The sequence below is a fragment of the Meles meles genome, chromosome 6 (assembly GCF_922984935.1).
Source record: "Meles meles chromosome 6, mMelMel3.1 paternal haplotype, whole genome shotgun sequence".
NCBI lineage: Eukaryota > Metazoa > Chordata > Mammalia > Carnivora > Mustelidae > Meles > Meles meles.
This window is the reverse complement of record NC_060071.1, coordinates 111,971,402-111,991,411: the sequence shown is the minus strand read 5'-3', so window position 1 is coordinate 111,991,411 and position 20,010 is coordinate 111,971,402. Positions and strand designations below refer to the sequence as shown.

General features: G+C 36.5%; 1 protein-coding gene and 1 non-coding gene across 2 annotated transcripts in view; one reads left to right on the top strand and one right to left on the bottom strand.

Annotated features, from left to right (window-relative positions):
• MNAT1 (MNAT1 component of CDK activating kinase) overlaps positions 1 to 20,010 on the bottom strand; it is a 213,518-nt gene that overhangs the window by 153,853 nt on the left and 39,655 nt on the right. The gene's annotated exons all lie outside the window — the stretch shown is intronic.
• Positions 9,644 to 9,749, top strand: LOC123945325. Its single transcript, XR_006819169.1, has one exon. It is a non-coding gene; the product is annotated as a U6 spliceosomal RNA (small nuclear RNA).

Here is a 20,010-nt window from a genome sequence, read left to right as displayed (position 1 = left end):
AAAATACTCAAAAATATCAAACCACAAATAGTATTCTATATTTCAAGGTCTTGGAGAGTAGACTCAGTTGATAATTCATTTAACAAGGCAACACAGGGGCACCTGGGTGGCTCAGTCAGTGAAGCTGAGGTCATGACCTCCAGGTCCTGGGATCAAGCTTCCTGGTCAGCAAGGAGTCTGCTTCTCTCTCACTTCTCTCTCCCTGCTCTGCCCACCACTCATTCTCTCTCTCTTTCTCAAATAAATAAATAAAATCTTTAAAAAAAACTTTTTTAAAAACAAGGTAATACAGAACACTAAGGTATTTCTAAAAGTTAGACTGTATATTAGATATATTGTTTCCACAATCAGTTCTATATCTTTACTTTTTTAAAAATCTGCTTTAAATCATAAGGATTTCAACAGTATTTAAGAATTTTTAAAATAATTTATTTTCCTATACAACTTTCTCCCTTTCTGATTTAACTGCTATAAGAACAAATAACTCTTTCCTTGAGCTCAAATATATAAGCACACAAAGAAAAAAACTTAAAGCTCCACTTCATTCTATTCTCTATCTTACTTCCCACAACTAACATACTACTTTTAGAGTTTATATGACCAATTTTTCTACATATTTATAAAATATATATTTATAAAGTACTTACACAAAGATTAGTTATATAAAAAAAGAACAAAAGAAAAAGTTAATAATTGCTAATTCACTGCATCTGGCAACAGATGCATAACAGCAGCATATGGACAATCTCTGGCCTCTAAGAGTGCAAGAAAGTTTTTCATACAAAATCTGATATTTTCCAGAGCACAGGAAAATTTGCTGGAAAAGCCGAAATCCTTAGTCATTACCCACTCTCAAAGATATCATTATGGTTTTCTTTTGTTTTTAAAAAACCAGATGGTGCCCACCTTCTTCTCATTCTAAACAACGTATTTTTAGATTTTGTTTTCTTATATGAAGATTTAACTGCTTATATTCCTTTGTCAAGATTTTTTAACTGACTTACTTGCTTTTCTTTTTCAAAAGGAATTATTATTTCATGCAGAATTTCAATGCCTATTAAAATAGATTAGCTGACTTTAAATTACACATATTGTATTTAAAGACTATCTTTGAAGTCATCTAGTTTTATCAGGACTTCCCATTCTTCTTTCACTCACTGGCTTCCTGAAACAACGCAAAACAGAAGTCTGTGGTCTTGGGATACTCAGTTTAAAGTCTGCCTTCTGTTCAGGTCATGATCCCAGAGTCCTAGGATAGAGCCCCACATGGGGCTCCTTGCCTTCTCCCTCTGCCAGCCCCACATGCCTCCTCATGTGCATGTACTCTTTCTCAAAAAATAAATTAAATTAAGTTAAATTAAAAGAAGTTTATGGTCTTGAAAGATAAACAAGTAATAACTTCTGTTAAAGAAAAAATTTTCCTTATAATAAATTGTTCCATAAACTCATGTGTACTGAACTCTATAGGGTAGGAGCTACATATTAATTAAGGTAATTTTTTCTCTCAAAATATGCTACCTAAATTTTCTAAGACCGGCAAATAACTTTTTTGTAACCTAAGGTTACATTGGCATGTATCACTTTACACCTAAAAGGGAATTCATAATCTATCTACTCCAAAGCTTAAGCACAAAAACTACTGCAACATAGTGTTTCAAGATACCAACCAAAGAATTCATCCATAAAAATAGAAGGGATGGTCTGGAACTGCAAGTGTTAAAACATTATAAAACATTATAAATTTCCCCTCATAGACTTTGGGGAATAAAATTTACTCTCAAAATTAAAAAGAAAGAAATTATGTAAACCCATTTTTTTTCCCACTGTCTTAGAACTCAATAACTATTCGATCTTCTGTTAGCTATTACCATTTAGCATGGCAATTTACATCTAAAAAGCAAATAATACAATGCGCAAATTCAAATATTATGTTTAAGCCCATTTTGAGCCAGAAAAATAGAGCTATATACAGAGCAAAAGGAAAGAGCTAGTAATTTAGTATAGCTGTGCCAAGAAAACATGAGTACCCACCCCCCGCAGCAAAAAGTGGATTTGTATCCTCCTTACAGACAGCAAGGACCATGGAATACATCTAATTTCCCTTTTGGCCCTCATGTCCGTAAACTCCTACCCAAATTTAAATGCTTTCTTGAACAACACTGTATATATTTTCTGGAAAAAGGATGGAAAAATATGAAGGAAGTTAGAAAGATAACATGTATTGGATCTTTATGATTTTCCTTACCCTACAGATGAGGTCACTGAGCACTACAAAGTCAAATAACTGACTTACAATCATATAACCAGCAAGAAGTGACCATGGTCTGCTTCACATTCCATATTTTCTCTTTCAATCTTATCCTTACTCAAAACTTTTACAATAACCTAAGTAACAATCCCCAGTATCTACCTCCAGCCCAAATATCTCTCCTGAGTTCCTATTAGACACTACCTACTGCACAATTCCTCTTTGATATCTCACGGGTACATTTTTTTATTTAGAAAAAAGTTACCTCAAACTCAATATATCCAAAACCAGTATCTTTCACTCTATTAAGGATACAAAGAAAATAACACAAACTTTGTGCTTAAGGGTTCATAATATAGTGATCGAAATAGAAAGAAAAAATAAAACTCTATATAATAAAGATATATTCTGAATACTATCATAAGCTCTCAGCCAATAAGCAATAGCTCAACAAATTATACTGCACACTCTAGGCCAGCAAAGCATTAATACATCACACTCTAAATGCTCCAAGCCAATGACTGGTCCAAATGCACTATCCTGAGTGGAGTATTTCCTAAAATATGTGGACTTTACTCTTCTGAACCCATTCTTGTTGCCACTGATGAACAGTTTTGACCTAGAATAGCCAAAAAGTATGTGGAGGTTATAGTATTGGATGCTGAAATCCAAGTTTTGCAAAGGCTCAATGCCCCTTCACATCTGTTGAAGAAAGAAAGTGAAGGTCAGTTAGAAATTGAAAGGAAAGTCCTCTAGCTAACTTTATGAAGGGCCTCAGAAATAATACTGTACATTGGGAGACCTGATAAACAATTATATGAATAGTAAAGGAACACAACATGACCACCAGGAACATTCAGAGCTTTAGAGAATTTAAAGAAAACAAATTGCTAGTATACCAAGCCAGGAAGTATCTTACAGGGACCATTACTGTAAGGCTACCTTGGGAAAGCTAAGGGCAAATTCAGTTAGTACTACGAATATCCAGAAATGCAGGTCCTACATTAAATAAGACATCCCCTTTACTTTCACAATGATTCAAAGGAACTAAATAAAAATTTACCTAAGTAGGCCAAAGAATATTTATATTATCTGAAAAGCTATCAACAGGTTCCTCCATTTCCCAACTACATATCTATGGGAGGCCATATCATCTCCATGTATTTCAACAGAAATAACACGTAACAATATAGATCACTATAGAAGCAAACATCACAATCTAGCTGTTTTCTCTTAACCTTAAACAAAGGAATTTGCAAAAATGTAAAAAATGCTATCCCCAAATTTTTGTTTTAGAAAATGTACTTTATAAAATATTTATATTAATAGGTAATATGTTCATAATTTTTGATGAATAAATATTTTCAAATTTTCTCAATTTTAATGTCCAATATGGTAAATAATAACATATGATATTTATAAACAAAAGCTCTCGGGGAGTCCTTAGTAATTAAGGTACTGAGACCAAAATGAGAACCAAGTTATATGTGATCAGTAAAGCTTTATTTATCAAGAAATACAATGACAACTTGATTGCGAAGAGGGAGGTATAGAAATGAACCGTTTTGAAATATACCAGTGCACTCTAGCCTTCTCAATAAGGCCTGCTCTCAGGTGAAATTACTTAACCAAAGCCTAACCAGTTGGGGTATTATCAGAGCCTAACTAAACTGGGTAAAGGTAGCCAATTCTAGCCATCCAGTACACCCAACAAGGAGGGAGAAAAAACAACTTTGAGACCCTTGTGAACTGCACAGTCCAGAAGCATAGGCTCACTAAAATCCTGAAATCCAATCACAAGAATATAGACCACTGCCCTACCCACAATACCTCGCCACAACATTACTAAAACCCTACTTAGAAAAATTACTTTTACACTATATATCACGTCTAGCTATCAAGAAAAACTTACAAGCCATACCAAAAGTGAAAGAACACAATTGGAAGACACAGAGCAAATTCAGAACAGATATGATAGGGATGTTAGAATTATCAAACTAGAAACATAAGGCAACTATAACTAATATGTTAAGAGTTCTAAAAAATGAAGTAGAGAAGATGCAAGAGCAGGTGAGCAATGTAAACAGGGATGCAGAATGACTTTGAATTAGTAGACTGGACACAGCTGAGGAAATAATCTTTGAGCAAAAAAATATATAAAAAGAATCCTAGAAAACTGAAAACCAGAGAAAAAGATTGAATGAAGAGAATATCCAAGGACTACAGAACTACAAAAAGTGTAAGATATGTGCAACTGGAATACCACAAGAAGAAGAAAGGCAAAGAAATATTTGAAACAACTGAAAATTTCCACTGTATTAATAACAGACACCAAACCATAGATCCAAAAATCTCAGAGAACACCAAGGAAGACAAATACCAAAAAAACAAAACAAAACAAAACAAAAAAACTCTAGGCAGATCATTACCAAATTACAGAAAATTAGAGATAAAGAAAAAAATGATGAAAGACAGAGGAGGGAAAAACACCTCACTTATAAAAGAACAAAGATAAGAATTACATTCAACTTGGGCACCTGGGTGGCTCAGTGAGTTAAAGGCTCTGCCTTTGGCTCAGGTCATGATCCCAGGGTCCTGGGATCGAGCTCCGCACCGGGCTCTCTGCTCAGCAGGGAGCTTGCTTCCTCCTCTCTCTCTCTCTGCCTGCCTCTCTGCCTACTTGTAATCTCTGTCTGTCAAATAAATAAATAAAATCTTAGGGGAAAAAAAAAAAAGTTCTTTAGAGAAAGAAAAATAATGGGCCAAAAACTCAGATCTACGTAAGTAAAAGAAGAGCACTCAAGAAGAAATAAATCAAGGTAAAATAGTAACTTCATTATTCTTAATCTAACAAATAATATTTAGTTCCAAAATAAAAACAGCAACAACATATTTGATTATGTAAGCTTACATATATACATTATGTGCATACACATATATATGTGTCAATGTATGATTATATATAAGTGTAATGAACAATAGCAATAATATAAAAAAACTGGAATTATTTTGTTATTACAAGACTCTCACACTACTGCCCAGTAGTATAGTGTTATGTGAAAGCGGATTTGGATTAGCTGTAAATGTATTATTGCAAACTCTAGGGCAGCTACTATCAAAAGTTAAAAAAAAAAAAAAAAGTAAAACTGATAATGCTAAGGAAGAGAAAATGGAATCACATAAAATACTCATTCAGGACCACAACAGGCAGAGGCTGGGAAGATGGTGGAGTAAGAGGACCCTAATGTCACCTCTTCCCATTAATACAACTAAGTAACACTCATATCAACATAAATACCCCAGAAAACAACCCTAAGACTGGCAGAACAAACTCCACAACTAAAAGTAGAGAAGAGGCCACAGCAAAGTGGATAGGAAGGACAGAGACATGATGGGGAGCCAAAATGACTGCTGACATCTGGGGTTGGAAGGCGCTGCCCACAGAAAGAAAAGTGAGAAACAGACTGTCACATCAGGGAGCCTGCACCAGGAAGACAAAGTCCCATAATATTTGGTTTTGAAAACAACAGGAGCCAACTTTCATATGTCCTTTTCTATTTTTAAGTTTTATTTATTTCTTTTAGTAGTCTGTACACCCAACATGGGGCTCAAACTCAAGACCCCAAGATCAGGAGTCTCATGTCCTTCCAACTGAGCCAGCCAGGTGCCCCACTTGAGTTCTTAAAACCACAGGGACCTAAAACCTGAAATTTCAAAAATCAGCAAGCTTGGTTCTGGGATAGACCAGAGGGAACAGCAAACTGAGTTGCCACCCTGAAAAAGACAGCACAACAAAGAGCTCATGGAGATATGGTGTAGAATCAGCAGTTTGAAAAATGGGTGGCATAAAGGAGGGAGAGCTATTTACTCATCTCAGAGGTATCCTGGAGGGGTAGGAATCACAGGAAGACCTCTGCCAGGAACAAAGGAGCTATCAAGGACCTTTTCCCTCCGCTGCCCCTAAGCATAAACACACAACCACTTACAGGAACAAGTGGGCCAACACTCATTACATAACTTGATTACACCAAGACCAACCCTCTCATGCTTCAGCAGATGGCCCTTTCCAGTCATGCTTCCATCATTCCAGGTGCTCTGGGTTCCCACCCCCAGAAGACCTGTGCAAACCTTGCCATCACAACATCTCCCAACCAGCTTTATGGGTCCTCCATTCTGGTGGCCATAGTGGCACACCAGTCCCTACAGAAACCTGAGTTGTACCTTGTTAAAAATGAACACCCCACCTACTCTTAGTGCCTATGACAGAAGCTGCAGGTCTCATTTCACAGGCACATCTGCATACATCTTGTTAAAACTGATGCCACATGGAGCGCCTGGGTGGCTCAGTGAGTTAAAGCCTCTGCCTTGGCCCAGGTCATGATTCCAATGTACTGGGATCAAGCCCCACATCTGGCTCTCTGCTCAGCAGGAAGCCTGCTTCCCTTCCTCTCTCTTTCTGCCTGCCTCTCTGCCTACTTGTGATCTCTGTCTGTCAAATAAATAAATAAAAATCTAAAAAAAAAAAAAAAAAACTGATGCCACAGGATACAAAATCAATGCACAGACGTCAGCTGCATTTCCATACACTAACAATGAGACAGAAGAAAGAGAAATTAAGGAGTCGATCCCATTTACAATTACACACAAAACCATAGATACCTAGGCATAAACCTAACCAAAGAGGCAAAATGCTCATGAGAGAAACGGAGGAAGACACAAAGAAATAGAAAAAGGTTCCACGCTCATGAACTGGAAAAACAAATACCATTAAAATGTCCATGCTACCTAGAGCAATCTACACATTCAATGCAATCCCTATCAAAATACCACCAACTTTTTTCACAGAGCTGGAACAAATAATCCTAAAATGTGTATGGAACAGGAAAAGACTGTGAATAGCCAAAGGAATGTTAAAAAAGAAAACCAAAACTTGTGGCATCACAATTCTGGACATCAAGCCCTATTACAAAGCCGTGATCATCAAGACAGTATGGTACGGGCACAAAAACAGACACACAGAGAACCCAGAAATGGACCCTCAACTCTATGGTCAACTAATCTTCAACAAAGCAGGAAAGGTTATCCAATGGAAAAAAAGACAAGTCTCTTCAACAAATGGTTTTGGGGAAACTGGACAGTCACATGCAGAAGAATGAAACTGAACCATTTCCTTACACCATACATAAAAACAGACTCAAAATGGATGAAAGACCTAACTGTGAGACGGGAATCTATCAAAATCCTAGAGGAGAACACAGGCAGCAACCTCTGTGACCTCAGCTACAGCGATTTCTGGCTAGACACCTCTCCAAAGACAAGGAAAACAAAGGCAAAAAATGAACTACTGGGACTTCAAGATAAAAAGCTTTCACACAGCAAAGGAAACAGTTAACAAAACCAAGACAGTTGACAGAATGGGGAAGATATTTGCAAATGACACATCAGATAATGAGCTAATATCAAGATCTATAAAGAACTTATCAAACTCAACACCCAAAGAACAAATAATCCCGTCAAGAAATGGGCAGAAGACATGAACAGACATTTCTCCAAAGAAGACATCCAAATGACCAACAGACACATGAAAAAATGCTCGTCACTCAACATCAGGGAAATACAAACCAAAACCTCAGTAAGATACAACCTTACACCAGTCAGAATGGCTAAAATTAACAAGTCACAAAATGACAGATGTTGGGGAGGATACAGAGAAAGTGGAAACCTCTTACACTGTTGGTAGAAATGCAAGCTGGTGCAGACATTCTGGAAAACAGTATGGAGTTTCCTCAAAAAGTTGAAAATAGAGCTACCCTACAATCCAGCAATTGCACTACTGGATATTTACCCTACCCCAAGGACACAAATGTAGTGATATGAAGGGGTACGTGAACCCGAATGTTTATAGCAGCAATGTCCACAATAGCCAAACTATGGAAAGAGCCCAGGTATCCTTCGACAGATTAATAGATAAAGAACTGTATGTGTGTGTGTGTGTGTGTGTGTGTGTGTGTGTGTGTGTGTGTGTGTGATGGAATACTACTCAGCCATCAAAAATATGAAATCTTGCCATTTGCAACAACATGGATGGAACTAAAGGGTATAATGCTAAGCAAAATAAGTCAATCAGAGAAAGGCTATCATATGATATCACCCATATGTGGGTTTTAAGAAATAAAACATAGGGGAAGAAAGGGAAAAATAAAACAAGACAAAATCAGGGAGGGAGACAAACCATAAGACTCTTAATCACGGGAAACAAACCAAGGGTAGCTGGGGGTGGGGGGGGATGGGGGGATGGGATAACTGGGTAATGGACATTAAGGAGGGCCCGTGATGTAATGAGCTCTGTGCATTATATAAGATGAATAAATCACTGAACTCTACCTCTGAAACAATACATTATATGTTAATTAATGATTATGTTAATTAATTATATGTTAATTAACTGGATTTAAATTTTAAAATACTATGACCTGTAAAAAAATAAATAAATTTTTTTAATTAAAAACAAAAGAGATTGTCAGAGTAGATAAAAAAACAAGGAAGGCCCAACTATATGTTATGTACAAGAAACCCACTTTAAATAGAAAGACACTTTAAACAAATGGAGAAAAATATACTGTGCTAACACTAATCAAAAGAAAGCAGGAGTAATTTCAGACACAGGAGACTTCAGGGTAAGTAGTTATCAGGAATAAAGCAGGGCATTACATAATAATAATATGGTCAATGTTCTAAGAAGACAACAATCTTTAATGTGCATGCACCTAACAACAGAGCGTCAAAATGCGAGGCAAAAACTGACAGAACTGCAAAGAGAAATAAATGGATTCACAATTATATTTGAGACTTTCACACTCTTCTGTCAAAAACTGACAGATCCAGCAAGTGGAAAATCAGTAAGGAAATAAAGCACACTCTTACCATACAGCAATTATGCTCCTTGGTACTTACCCCAAAGGAGGTAGAAACTTATGTCTACACAAAAAAATTGCACATGATGTTAATACCAGCTTTATTCGTAATTGCCAAAACCTGGAAGCTACCCAGATGTCCTTCAGTAACTGAATGGATACATAAACTGTAGTATATCCAGATGATAAAATACTATTCAGTACTAGAAAGAAAAGAGCTATCAAACTATGAAAAGATTTAAATGCATGTTACTAAATGAAAAAAGTCAATCTGAAAAGCCTACCCAGTATAAGATTCCAACTATATGACATTCTAAAATAAGCAAAATTCAAGACAATAAGATCAGGGATTGTGGCTGGCAGCAGGGAGAAAGGGGAACAGAAGATTTTTACAGCAGTAAAAATATTCTATATGGTATTATAATGATGAATATATGTCATTATACTTTTGTTCAAACCCAAAGAACGTACAACAGTAAGAGTGAATCCTCAGCAGCACATCTACTAAAATTGGAAAGATATAGAGAAGATTAGCATGGCCCCTGTGCAAAGACGACACATAAATTCTTGAAGCAATCCATATTTTAAAAAAAAGAGTGAATCCTAAAGTAAACTATGGACTCTGGAAGATAATGACGTACCAATGTAGGTGCATCCTTGGTTAAAAAAAAAAAAGTATAATTTCTAATCAATGATGTTGATAATGGGTATATGAGAAATCTCTGTACTGCCTTCTCAATTCTTGTGGTAAATGTAAAACTGCTCTAAAAAATTGTCTATAAAGCAATGATAATGTTAACATTTTTGTTTCTGAAAAGCAAAGTACACCAATGTTTGTTCAACATTTATTAACATTTTCAATTAAACATTTTAAATATCCAATAAACACTAGAGAAACTCAATTAATAAAATAACAGACAAGCTTGAGACCTATTCCTCAGATTGTTTTAAAACCCATATCATATTTTAAATTTGTAAGCGATTTTTACTTTTTGAATAGTAGAGACAATTATTTTTAATTTCACTAATAAAGAGAAAATTCAAGTCTTTTAAAAATCAAATGGCCACCCGATAATCAATGAAATGAGTTATTATATATAAAAGAAATTAAACCAGTGTCTGGCACATAGTAAATACTCAATTGTTAGCTGTATCTCTACATTTATCAAGTCCTTTCCATCTGACCAAATAATTCCTAAACTGTCCAGACACAATAATATTTTCCACTTACCTTTTCTTTGATAGAGACAGAGAAAGTGTATGCACATGTGCATGTGAGCAGTGGAGAGGCAGGCACAGAGAGAGAGGGAGAAAGAATCTTAGCAGGCTCTATGCCCAGCACAGAGTCCAAGGTAAGTCTCAATCTCACAACACTGAGATCATGACCTGAGCTGAAATCGAGTCACTTAACCAACCCAGGCACCCCTCCACTTATTTAAATTTCCAGCAGTTTTCAACATCCTGAATTCTCATATTTTTATAAAATTGGTACATATTTCTTCCATTTTCACTGACACCAAGAGCATATTCTAAGACAAGGATTTATGGGGAAAGTATTTCTCAAAAACCGTTAAAAGTAAAATTAAAACAATTACCTCTAAAAAAATTTTTTCTCTTCTTTAAATTTTTTTTATTATTTATTTTTATTTTTTATTAACATATAATATATTATTAGCCCCAGGGGTACAGGTCTGTGAATTGCCAGGTTTACACACTTCATTCACAGCATTCACCATAGCACATACCTTCCCCAAAGTCTATAACCTCACCACCCTCTCCCTACCCCCTTAACCCCGGCAACCCTCAGTTTGTTTTGTGAGATTAAGAGTGTCTTATGGTTTGTCTGAAAAAAAATTTTAATATTGAATACAAATAAGCATTACCTTTGATAAGTATTCTTGAGTTTTTAGGAGAGGGTAAGTTATCTAACTCCATTAATAAAAGCTACCTTAGTGATTTGTCCAATTATTCAAATATATGTAGCCAACAGAATTTAAGACTTTTTTTTTTTTTTTTTTCATAAAAGGCCTAAACTAAGGATGGAAATATCTAAATAGTTAGAACTCAGCATGAAGAAGAAAACCTCAGTAAGGTTATGGCTGAAGCCTGTGCTTACATTATCAAAACTTTAAGATCTGTTTCTTTCAAAGATACCACAGCTAGGCAAAAAAACAAAACAAAACAAAGCAAAAAACCCACTGTTTATTTTCGAGAATTTAAGATAAAAACCACCTATTTCTTCACACTTGCTCATTGCTGTTTTGAAATTAATTGCAAAGATAGTCTATATATTAACAATGCCCCTTTTATCTTCAAATATGAAGTATTATTTGTATAACAAAATACAAAATAGCTTTCTGAAACGTTCTTAAGGTGAAGCAAAATTCACTACTCATTCTACATAAAACACCAGTGAGTAATATGCTATCTTATGCAATATTCTTAACCTATTACAACTAATTATACAGATAAAAAATTATAAACTTTATAAATTGTAATGGTACATTTACAAAGTTTATAACAGAAATGTTTGTAAAAAATTTACAACCTTAAAAATATTAATTCATTTTTAAAAATCAAAGTTATATCCACATGCAAAAGAATGAAATTGGACTGCTATCTCACACTACCTAGAAAAATTAACTAAAAATGACCAACGACTTAAATATAACAAACTCTTGAAAGAAAAATTCTAAGAAAAAAATCTAGGAGAAAATCTTCCTGACTTTGGATTTGGCAATAGATTCTTAGATATGACACCAAATGCACGAACAACAAAAGGGTAAAATAAGATATATTGGACTTTGTTAAAATTTAAAAATTTACGGGAGCCTGGTTAAAGTAGGTTAAAGCCTCTGCCTTTGGCTCAGGTCATGATCTCAGGGTCATGGGATCGAGCCCTCCATCAGGCTCTCTGCTGAGTGGGGAGCCTGCTTCCTCCTCTCTCTCTGCCTGCCTCTCTGCCTACTGGTAATCTGTTGTCAAATAAATACATTTTTTTAAAAAATCTTTAAAAAATTTTTTTTAAATTTAGTGCATCAAAGAAATTATCAAAAAAGTGAAAAGACAACCTACAGAATGGGAAAAATATCTGCTTATCATATAGTTGCTAAGTGTCTAATATTCAGAACATATAAAGAACTATTACAGCTCAACAACCCAATTAAAAAATGGAAAAAGATGTGAACAAAATTTCTCCAAAACAGATATATACAACGAATGCCCAACAAAAACATGAAAAGATTCTGGGCATCATCAGACATCAGGGAAATGCAAATCAAAATGACAGTGCAAAGTCACTTCATATCCACTAGGATGGCTATTCAAAAAGAAGACAGAAAGGAAATAGAAAAAGGAAAGAACAATAACAAGCATTGCTGAGGATATGGAGAAACTGGAACCCTCATACATTGCTGGTAGGAATGAAAAATGGTTCAGATGCCGTGGAAAACATTTTGATGGTTCCTCAAAAAGTTAAATATAGAATTACCATATGTCCTAGCAACTCCACTCCTAGGTATATACTCAGGACTGAAAATAGGTACTCAAACAAATGCATACAGAAACATGTTTGTGGCAGCACTACTGACAAATGAGGACAGAAGCCAGATGTCCACCAACATATGAACAGAGAAACAAACTGTGGTATATACATACAATGGAACTATCCAACCATAAAAAAGAATGAAGTACTGATAAATGCTACAACTTGGATGAACCTTGAAACCATTATGCCACATGAAAAGAGGCAGACACAAAAGGTTGCCTATTATATGATCCCATTTACATAAAGTATCCAGAACAGGTAAGTTCATAGAGACGAAAAACAGATTATTGGTTACCAGGTACTGGGGATGAGGGGAAAATGGGGAGTAACTGCTTTATGGGTATAGGGTTTTCTTTTATAGTGATGAAAACATTTCAGAAGTAGACAGAGGTCGGGCGCCTGGGTGGCTCAGTGGGTTAAAGCCTCTGCCTTCGGCCCAGGTCATGATCTCAGGGTCCTGGGATCGAGTCCCATATCGGGCTCTCTGCTTGGCGGGGAGCCTGCTTCCTCCTCTCTCTCTGCCTGCCTCTCTGCCTACTTGTGATTTCTCTCTGTCAAATAAATAAATTAAAAAAAAAAAAAAAGAAGAAGTAGACAGAGGTGGTGGTTGCACAACTTTTCAAATGTACAAAATACCACTGAACTGCTCACTTTAGAATGGTTAATGTTACACAATATGAATTTCACATCAATAAAAAAACTTAGAAACTTAAGTTATATATTCTCAGTATAAGGTCAAGTTTATGTATTCATTTATCATTTTCAACAAAGAATGAAAAACCTGGACTCTTACTCTAACATTAGCTTGCTGCAGGAATGGGGGGGGGGGGCATCTTTTGTTTGCCTCTCCAGTTAACAAGGCACACCTTCTCTATTATAAACTAATAAAATTATGAATTTCCCAGTCACACAATTTGGATGAGTTTGACCTCACTCCTAAATCAAGAGGTGATCACTGACTGGCTTAATTCAAGCAGTGAATGTGTTCCTCTTTAACAATATGGTTGGTTGAAGATAAGCAAGTAACCCAATATGCCCCTATGAGATATGAGGAGAGAAAAAGGAAGGGAAAAAAACTTCCCCAGCATTCCTTTTTTCTTTTTAATTTTAATTCCAGTTAAGTTAATATATAATGTTACATTAGTTTCAGCGGTACAATATAGTGATTAAACAATTCTATATATTACCCAGTGCTCATCAAGGTAAGTGTACTCTTAATCCCCTTCACTTACTTCACCATCTCCTATCCACCTCCTCTCTGGTAACCATCTGTTTCTATAATTAAGAGTCTGCTTTTTGGTTTCTCTCTCTTTCTTTCCTTTGTTCATTTGTTTTGGTTCTTAAATTCCGCATATAAGTGAAATCGTATAGTATTTGTCTTTCTCTGACTAACTTTGCTTAACATTATACTCTCCAGCCCTATCCATGTTGTTGCAAATGCCAAGATTCATTCCGTTTTATGTCTGAGTAACATTCATGTGTGCGTGCGCTGGAGGCTTTTTCTTTTCTTTCTTTTTTTTTTTTTTTATTTATTTGACAGAGAGAAATCACAAGTAGGCAGAGAGGCAGGCAGAGAGAGAGGAGGAAGCAGGCTCCCTGCGGAGCAGAGAGCCCGATGTGGGGCTCGATCCCAGGACTCTCGGATCATGACCTGAGCGGAAGGCAGAGGCTTTAACCCACTGAGCCACCCAGGCGCCCCCTGGAGGCTTTTTCTTTATCCATTCTTCTATCTATGGGCACTTGGGCTGCTTCCACAAATTGGCTATTGTAAATAATACTGCAATAAACACAGGGGTGCGTGTATCCTTTTAAATTAGTATTTTCTTATTCTTTGGGTTCCTGCCATTCCCTCTAAGCCTATAAGAGAAAGCAACTATTTTGTTTATCTAGATGCAAACTTAGAAAGATGGCACTGTGAAGAGAAAACAGAAGCCAAGATATAGAATAAAGACAAAATAATGGTTACATTATTGAGCTGGATCAAGCCTTATCTACAGCTGTACTTTTCAGTAATAGGTCAATAAATTTTTAAGATAGTCTGAGTTGAGTTTTCTATTATTTACAAACAAAAGCATCTAAAATTATATACTACCTAAATGACCTTTCAAAAACAAACTCTGTCTTCAATTACCTTACCCACAAAAGCAATAATCTCTAAATTAACTCTCTCCCAAAAATGTTATTCAAATGAGAGACATATGTGAAAGCACTGTGAAAACTACCTACATGCCCTAAGATCAAACCACTTATGTTTTCTTATTCTAGAATGCATTTCCTTAAATGATAAATCCAGCATTTACCACATAAAAGTTAGTTTTCTTACAAAGATAATTCCTTTACTCTAGAATCTATTTCTTTTTTTTTTTTTTAAAGATTTTATTTATTTATTTGACAGAGAGAGATCACAAGTAGGCAGAGAGGAAGGCAGAGAGAGAGGAGGAAGCAGGCTCCCTGCAGAGCAGAGAGCCCGATGCGGGGCTCGATCCCAGGACCCTGAGATCATGACCTGAGCCGAAGGCAGCGGCTTAATCCACTGAGCCACCCAGGCGCCCCTAGAATCTATTTCTTAAAAAGGTAAAGCTATGACTAGCCACATAAAAGTCACTTACCAAAGACACAACGATATAATTAGATCTGTAGTGGCAATCAGAACCTAGACTGCCATTCCGCTCTGTCTCTTATCATACAGGGAATTTTGAGGAAGTCAAATACACATTTATAAAATATTAAAGGTTTCTTCCAAGTTTGATAATTCTAGATACCTTGAGTTGTTACAAAGGTTGTTCATTTTTCTTTTTCCAAATAGGAATACATACATTTTCTTTCAATGTACCTGATGATTATCAGTAACTTTTCCCTACCACCTATAATTACGAACTTTATATATGTATGGTACAGACTTTTCCTTAAAACTTTAATTCCAGGGGGCGCCTGGGTGGCTCAGTGGGTTAAGGCCTCTGCCTTTGGCTCAGGTCATGATCCCAGGGTCCTGGGATCAGGCCCCACATCGGGCTCTCTGCTCCGCGGGGAGCCTGCTTCCTCCTGCCTCTCTGCCTGCTTCCTCCTGCCTCTCTGCCTGCCTCTTTGCTTACCTCTCTGCCTGCCTGTCTGCCTAGTTGTGATTTCTCTGTCAAATAAATAAAATATTAAAAAAAAAAAAAAACACACTTTAATTCCAGGAGCACCTGGGTGGCTCAGCAGGTTAAAGCCTCTGCCTTCGGCTCAGGTCATGATCCCAGGGTCCTGGGATCGAGCCCCGCATTGGGCTCTCTGCTCCTTGGGGAGCCTGCTTCCTCCTCTCTCTGCTTGCCTCTATGCCTAATTGTGATCTTTGTCTGTCAAATAAATAAAATCTTAAAAAAAAAAACAACTTTAATTCCATCAAGTGTAACATATGATATTGTATTATAGGGATGTGATATATAAGGTTCTATGACAGAGGAAAAAGATATTTCGTTAAGAACTTTTTTTAAAAGAACCTTGTTTCTTGGGGTGCCTGGGTGGCTCAGTCATTAAGCATCTGCCCTCAGCTCAGGTCAGGATCCCAGGGTCCTGGGACAGAGCCCGTGTCAGGCTCCCTGCTCAGCGGGAAGCCTAATTCTCCCTTTCATACTCCTGCCTCTCTCTCTCCCTGTCTCTTCCTGTCAAATAAATAAATAAAATCTTAAAAAAAAAAAAAAAAAAACTATGTTTCTTAGTCTTAAATTTCTCATACTAAAAATAAAAGCATAGCTATGCTGATAATACATTCTTTTCCATTTGTACCAACATAATGATACGTAAGTTATTAAAACAAAGTTTAAGAATATGATACTACTTTGAATGCATACAACTTTTCTTCCAGAAAGCCTAAAAGTCTATACAAAGACCATGATTCAAAAATAAAGACTAATCTAGATTTTTCCCATTTGTACAGGTGGTAAAATAAGTGACTTGTCAAAGGTTATAATTTTAGGCACCTGGGTGCCTCTTGAGTTTGTCTCAGGTCATGATTTCAGGGTCTTAGGATCCAGCCCTGTGTCAGGCTCCTCGGTCAGTGCAGTGCACTTGAGGATTCTTTCCCTCTCCCTCTACCCCTCGGCCCTCTCACTCACTCACTCACTGGCTCATGAACCTCTCTCACTCTCTCTCCCAAATAAATAAATAGGTCTTTTTTCAAAAGGTCATAATTTAAGAACAGACCAGAAATATGTCTCACCTAATTCCTAAGCATATCTTTCTACCAATGAAATGCTCCAGATCTAGCTAAGCCCCACCGTGCCCAAACCAGGATATCTCACAGTGCTATCAGTGGCACTAGAATATACAAACCATCAGATACTACTTAACATGAAAACTCTTAGATCAATTTGACAATGAATTACAAGGTTTATGTTACTCTATGCCAAGTCTAAGGGTCAAACTGAATTCACTACCAGACCCTTATCTACAAACATGTACTGAGCACTTACTATATGCAGTGGTTCTACCTAAAACATAAAGTCACGTTATAAAGAAGTATAAGATTTGATCACTACCTTCAGGTATATATTAGGTAGTAGGGCAAGAGGACACGCCCATAATACAATAGTACAAATTTGTGTCTAAGTGTAAAAATAATAGATTCACTCCTTGAACAATTAATTATTGTGCAACTGAGAAGGAAGGCACGGTTAAGTACACAGATTCTGGGAGCTATCCTGCCTCCTTTTCTTTAGTCATTTGCTAGGCTTGCAACTCTAGACAAATTATTAACCCTCACCATACCTCAATTTCCTTGTGAAAAAGAAAAATAATACCTTCCAGTCCCTGGAAGGTATTATTGATGCGAAGGGGGATGGATGATCCAAACTCACAGAGCTAGTTAAGATTTATACCCAATGCAGATAAAAATGTTAGAACTATACCAGGCATAGTACACTCTCAATAAATACTAGCTATTAAAACTAGTACTTAATGCAAGGAATGACCAATAGGACCAATAAGGACCAAAAGCCAGTATCACAGTTTACCAAGGGGAAAGGACTCAGGAAACAGGTTGAAAAGACACAGGAATTGAAAAATCCAATGGCTTCGAAGTACAAAAGAAGGATGACATTCCAGGCAGAAACCACAGCAAAAACAAAGGTATCAATACTCACAATTTAAACACAGATCAATAAAGAGAACACTTTAAGGGGGAAAAAAAAAAGAGTTCATATAAGCATGCAAGGCAGGCTCTTACCCTTTCCCACCAAAGTACTCTCAAATGGCAGAGAAAAATGTAAATCCTGGAAGACTGGAGACAGAGTCTCAAATGGTCTCCCACTAAGTCAACATTTCTTCAAATTACATATTTTATCTTAAAAATTTAGACATGTTCAATTTGTCTCCATAATATAATCCTATATATTTTCATTGAAAAAAAAAAAACCTTAAATGATTACTAGTAATTTAATTACTCAAAATGTTTTTCATATTCTTTAAGTAAAATTGATTTCCCAAAAAGATGTCTATAGATTCATGTACCAATAATATACCAGCACACTTCAAGAATCAAATATACTTTAGTTAAAGAAACAAAGAAGATGCCCTCTCACCCCTCCCCAAAAAATTCCAGGTATAGCTGGGAATCTGCATAGGAAAGAATAGTATTACAAATCAATGTAGAAAGGAATGATGACTCAATAAATTGTTGGGACACCACTGACTTGCTAGATGAAAGGGGGGGGGACTAGATCCCTCTCTCTTACACTGTACATAGAAAGAAATGCTGTATGAATAAATAATCTAAACATGAAAGTGAAAACTCACTTTCAAGAGAATATTATGACATCAGAGCAGAATTCCCTAAAAGTGACTAAAAAACTTTAACATACAAAGGAGACCAATAAATTTCATTTTATCAAAATTAAAAACCTCTATATGGGGAGAAAGACACAATATTACTAAAAGACTCACCACAGCTGAGGAAGTTACTTTTTTCATCACACATTAAAGATAATATTCAGACTATATGAAAAGGTTCCATAAATCAATAACACAAAAAATGCTACAGAAAAATGGGTGGATTATATGAGCAGTCAAATTATACCACAGAAATGCACTTGCTTCTTAGATAAGTTCCCTAGCTGGAAACTGCTCTTTAGGAGTCTATTTATTTTATTTCCATGAGAAACTTCCTAGAGAAAGGGACAAATTGCAGCCCCAGTGCTGCCATTGATTTCCTGGCCAAAACTGATCCTCATCATCCCACTCTAATTTTCCCTCACTGACCAAAAGCACCTCTGCTGATCAAGATGACCCAGACCCTTACTCTTAAGGGATCTGAACCCCTTTTTACTATTCTCTGTTTAAGCTGTGTCTGCTGTACTTACACATTAACTATAATAATGGAATTAGGAACACCAAGAGACACCCCAGTGAATCCCTTGAATGCCATGCATATTCTACCCTACCCTCATTATGATGATGATCAGAATCAATTACTCTTGCCAGAATGATGACTCCTTTTCTTCCCTGTTGTCCTCTGAACCCAAGGATCCAAAATAACTAGACAAGAGGTATGGTATAAAGACTAATGGAGGGGCACCTGGGTGGCTCAGTCAGTTAAGCGGCTGCCTTGGGCTCAGGTTAAGATCTCAAAGTTGTGAGATCAAGCCCAACATCAGGCTCCACACTCAGGGGAGTCTACTTGAGATTTTCTCGCTCTCCCTCTTCCTCTGCCCTTCCCCCTCTATGTGCTGGCTCACACATGTGCTCTCTTTCTCTCAAATAAATACATCTTTAAAAAAAAAAAAAAAAGATTTGCAGCCAAAAATAAATCACTGAAAGTGGGCAGAATGAGAATAAAGCAGAAAATGGGCTGAAAAATGAATAAGGACCTTATAAACAAATCAAAACAGACCCAGTATCATCAGTTTACGTTCAGAAAAGACCTTGAGGGCTGTGTGTGATCCTTGGACTACTGCCAAAAAATGAGCTCTCAGATTTCTTTGGTATAGTCCCATACCAAGTCCACTAAACTCAGCAGACCAGGCACAACCATCTAACCATTTGTATGGAGAAAGGGAACCTGGATGGCTCAGCCAGTTAAGTGTCTGTCTTCATCTCAGGTCATGATCCTGGGGTCCTGGGATCGAGCCCTGCGCCTGGCTCCCTGCTCAGCGGGGAGTCTGCTTCTCCCCTTCCTTCTGCCACTCCCCCCTATTTGTGCTCACTCTCTCAAAATCTTTTAAAAATAAATAAATAAATAATAAAAGTATACAGAAAATACATGACATTAAATCAAATATTTTCATTTGGATCATCTGGATTCCACCAAAAAAATTACATAAACAAAA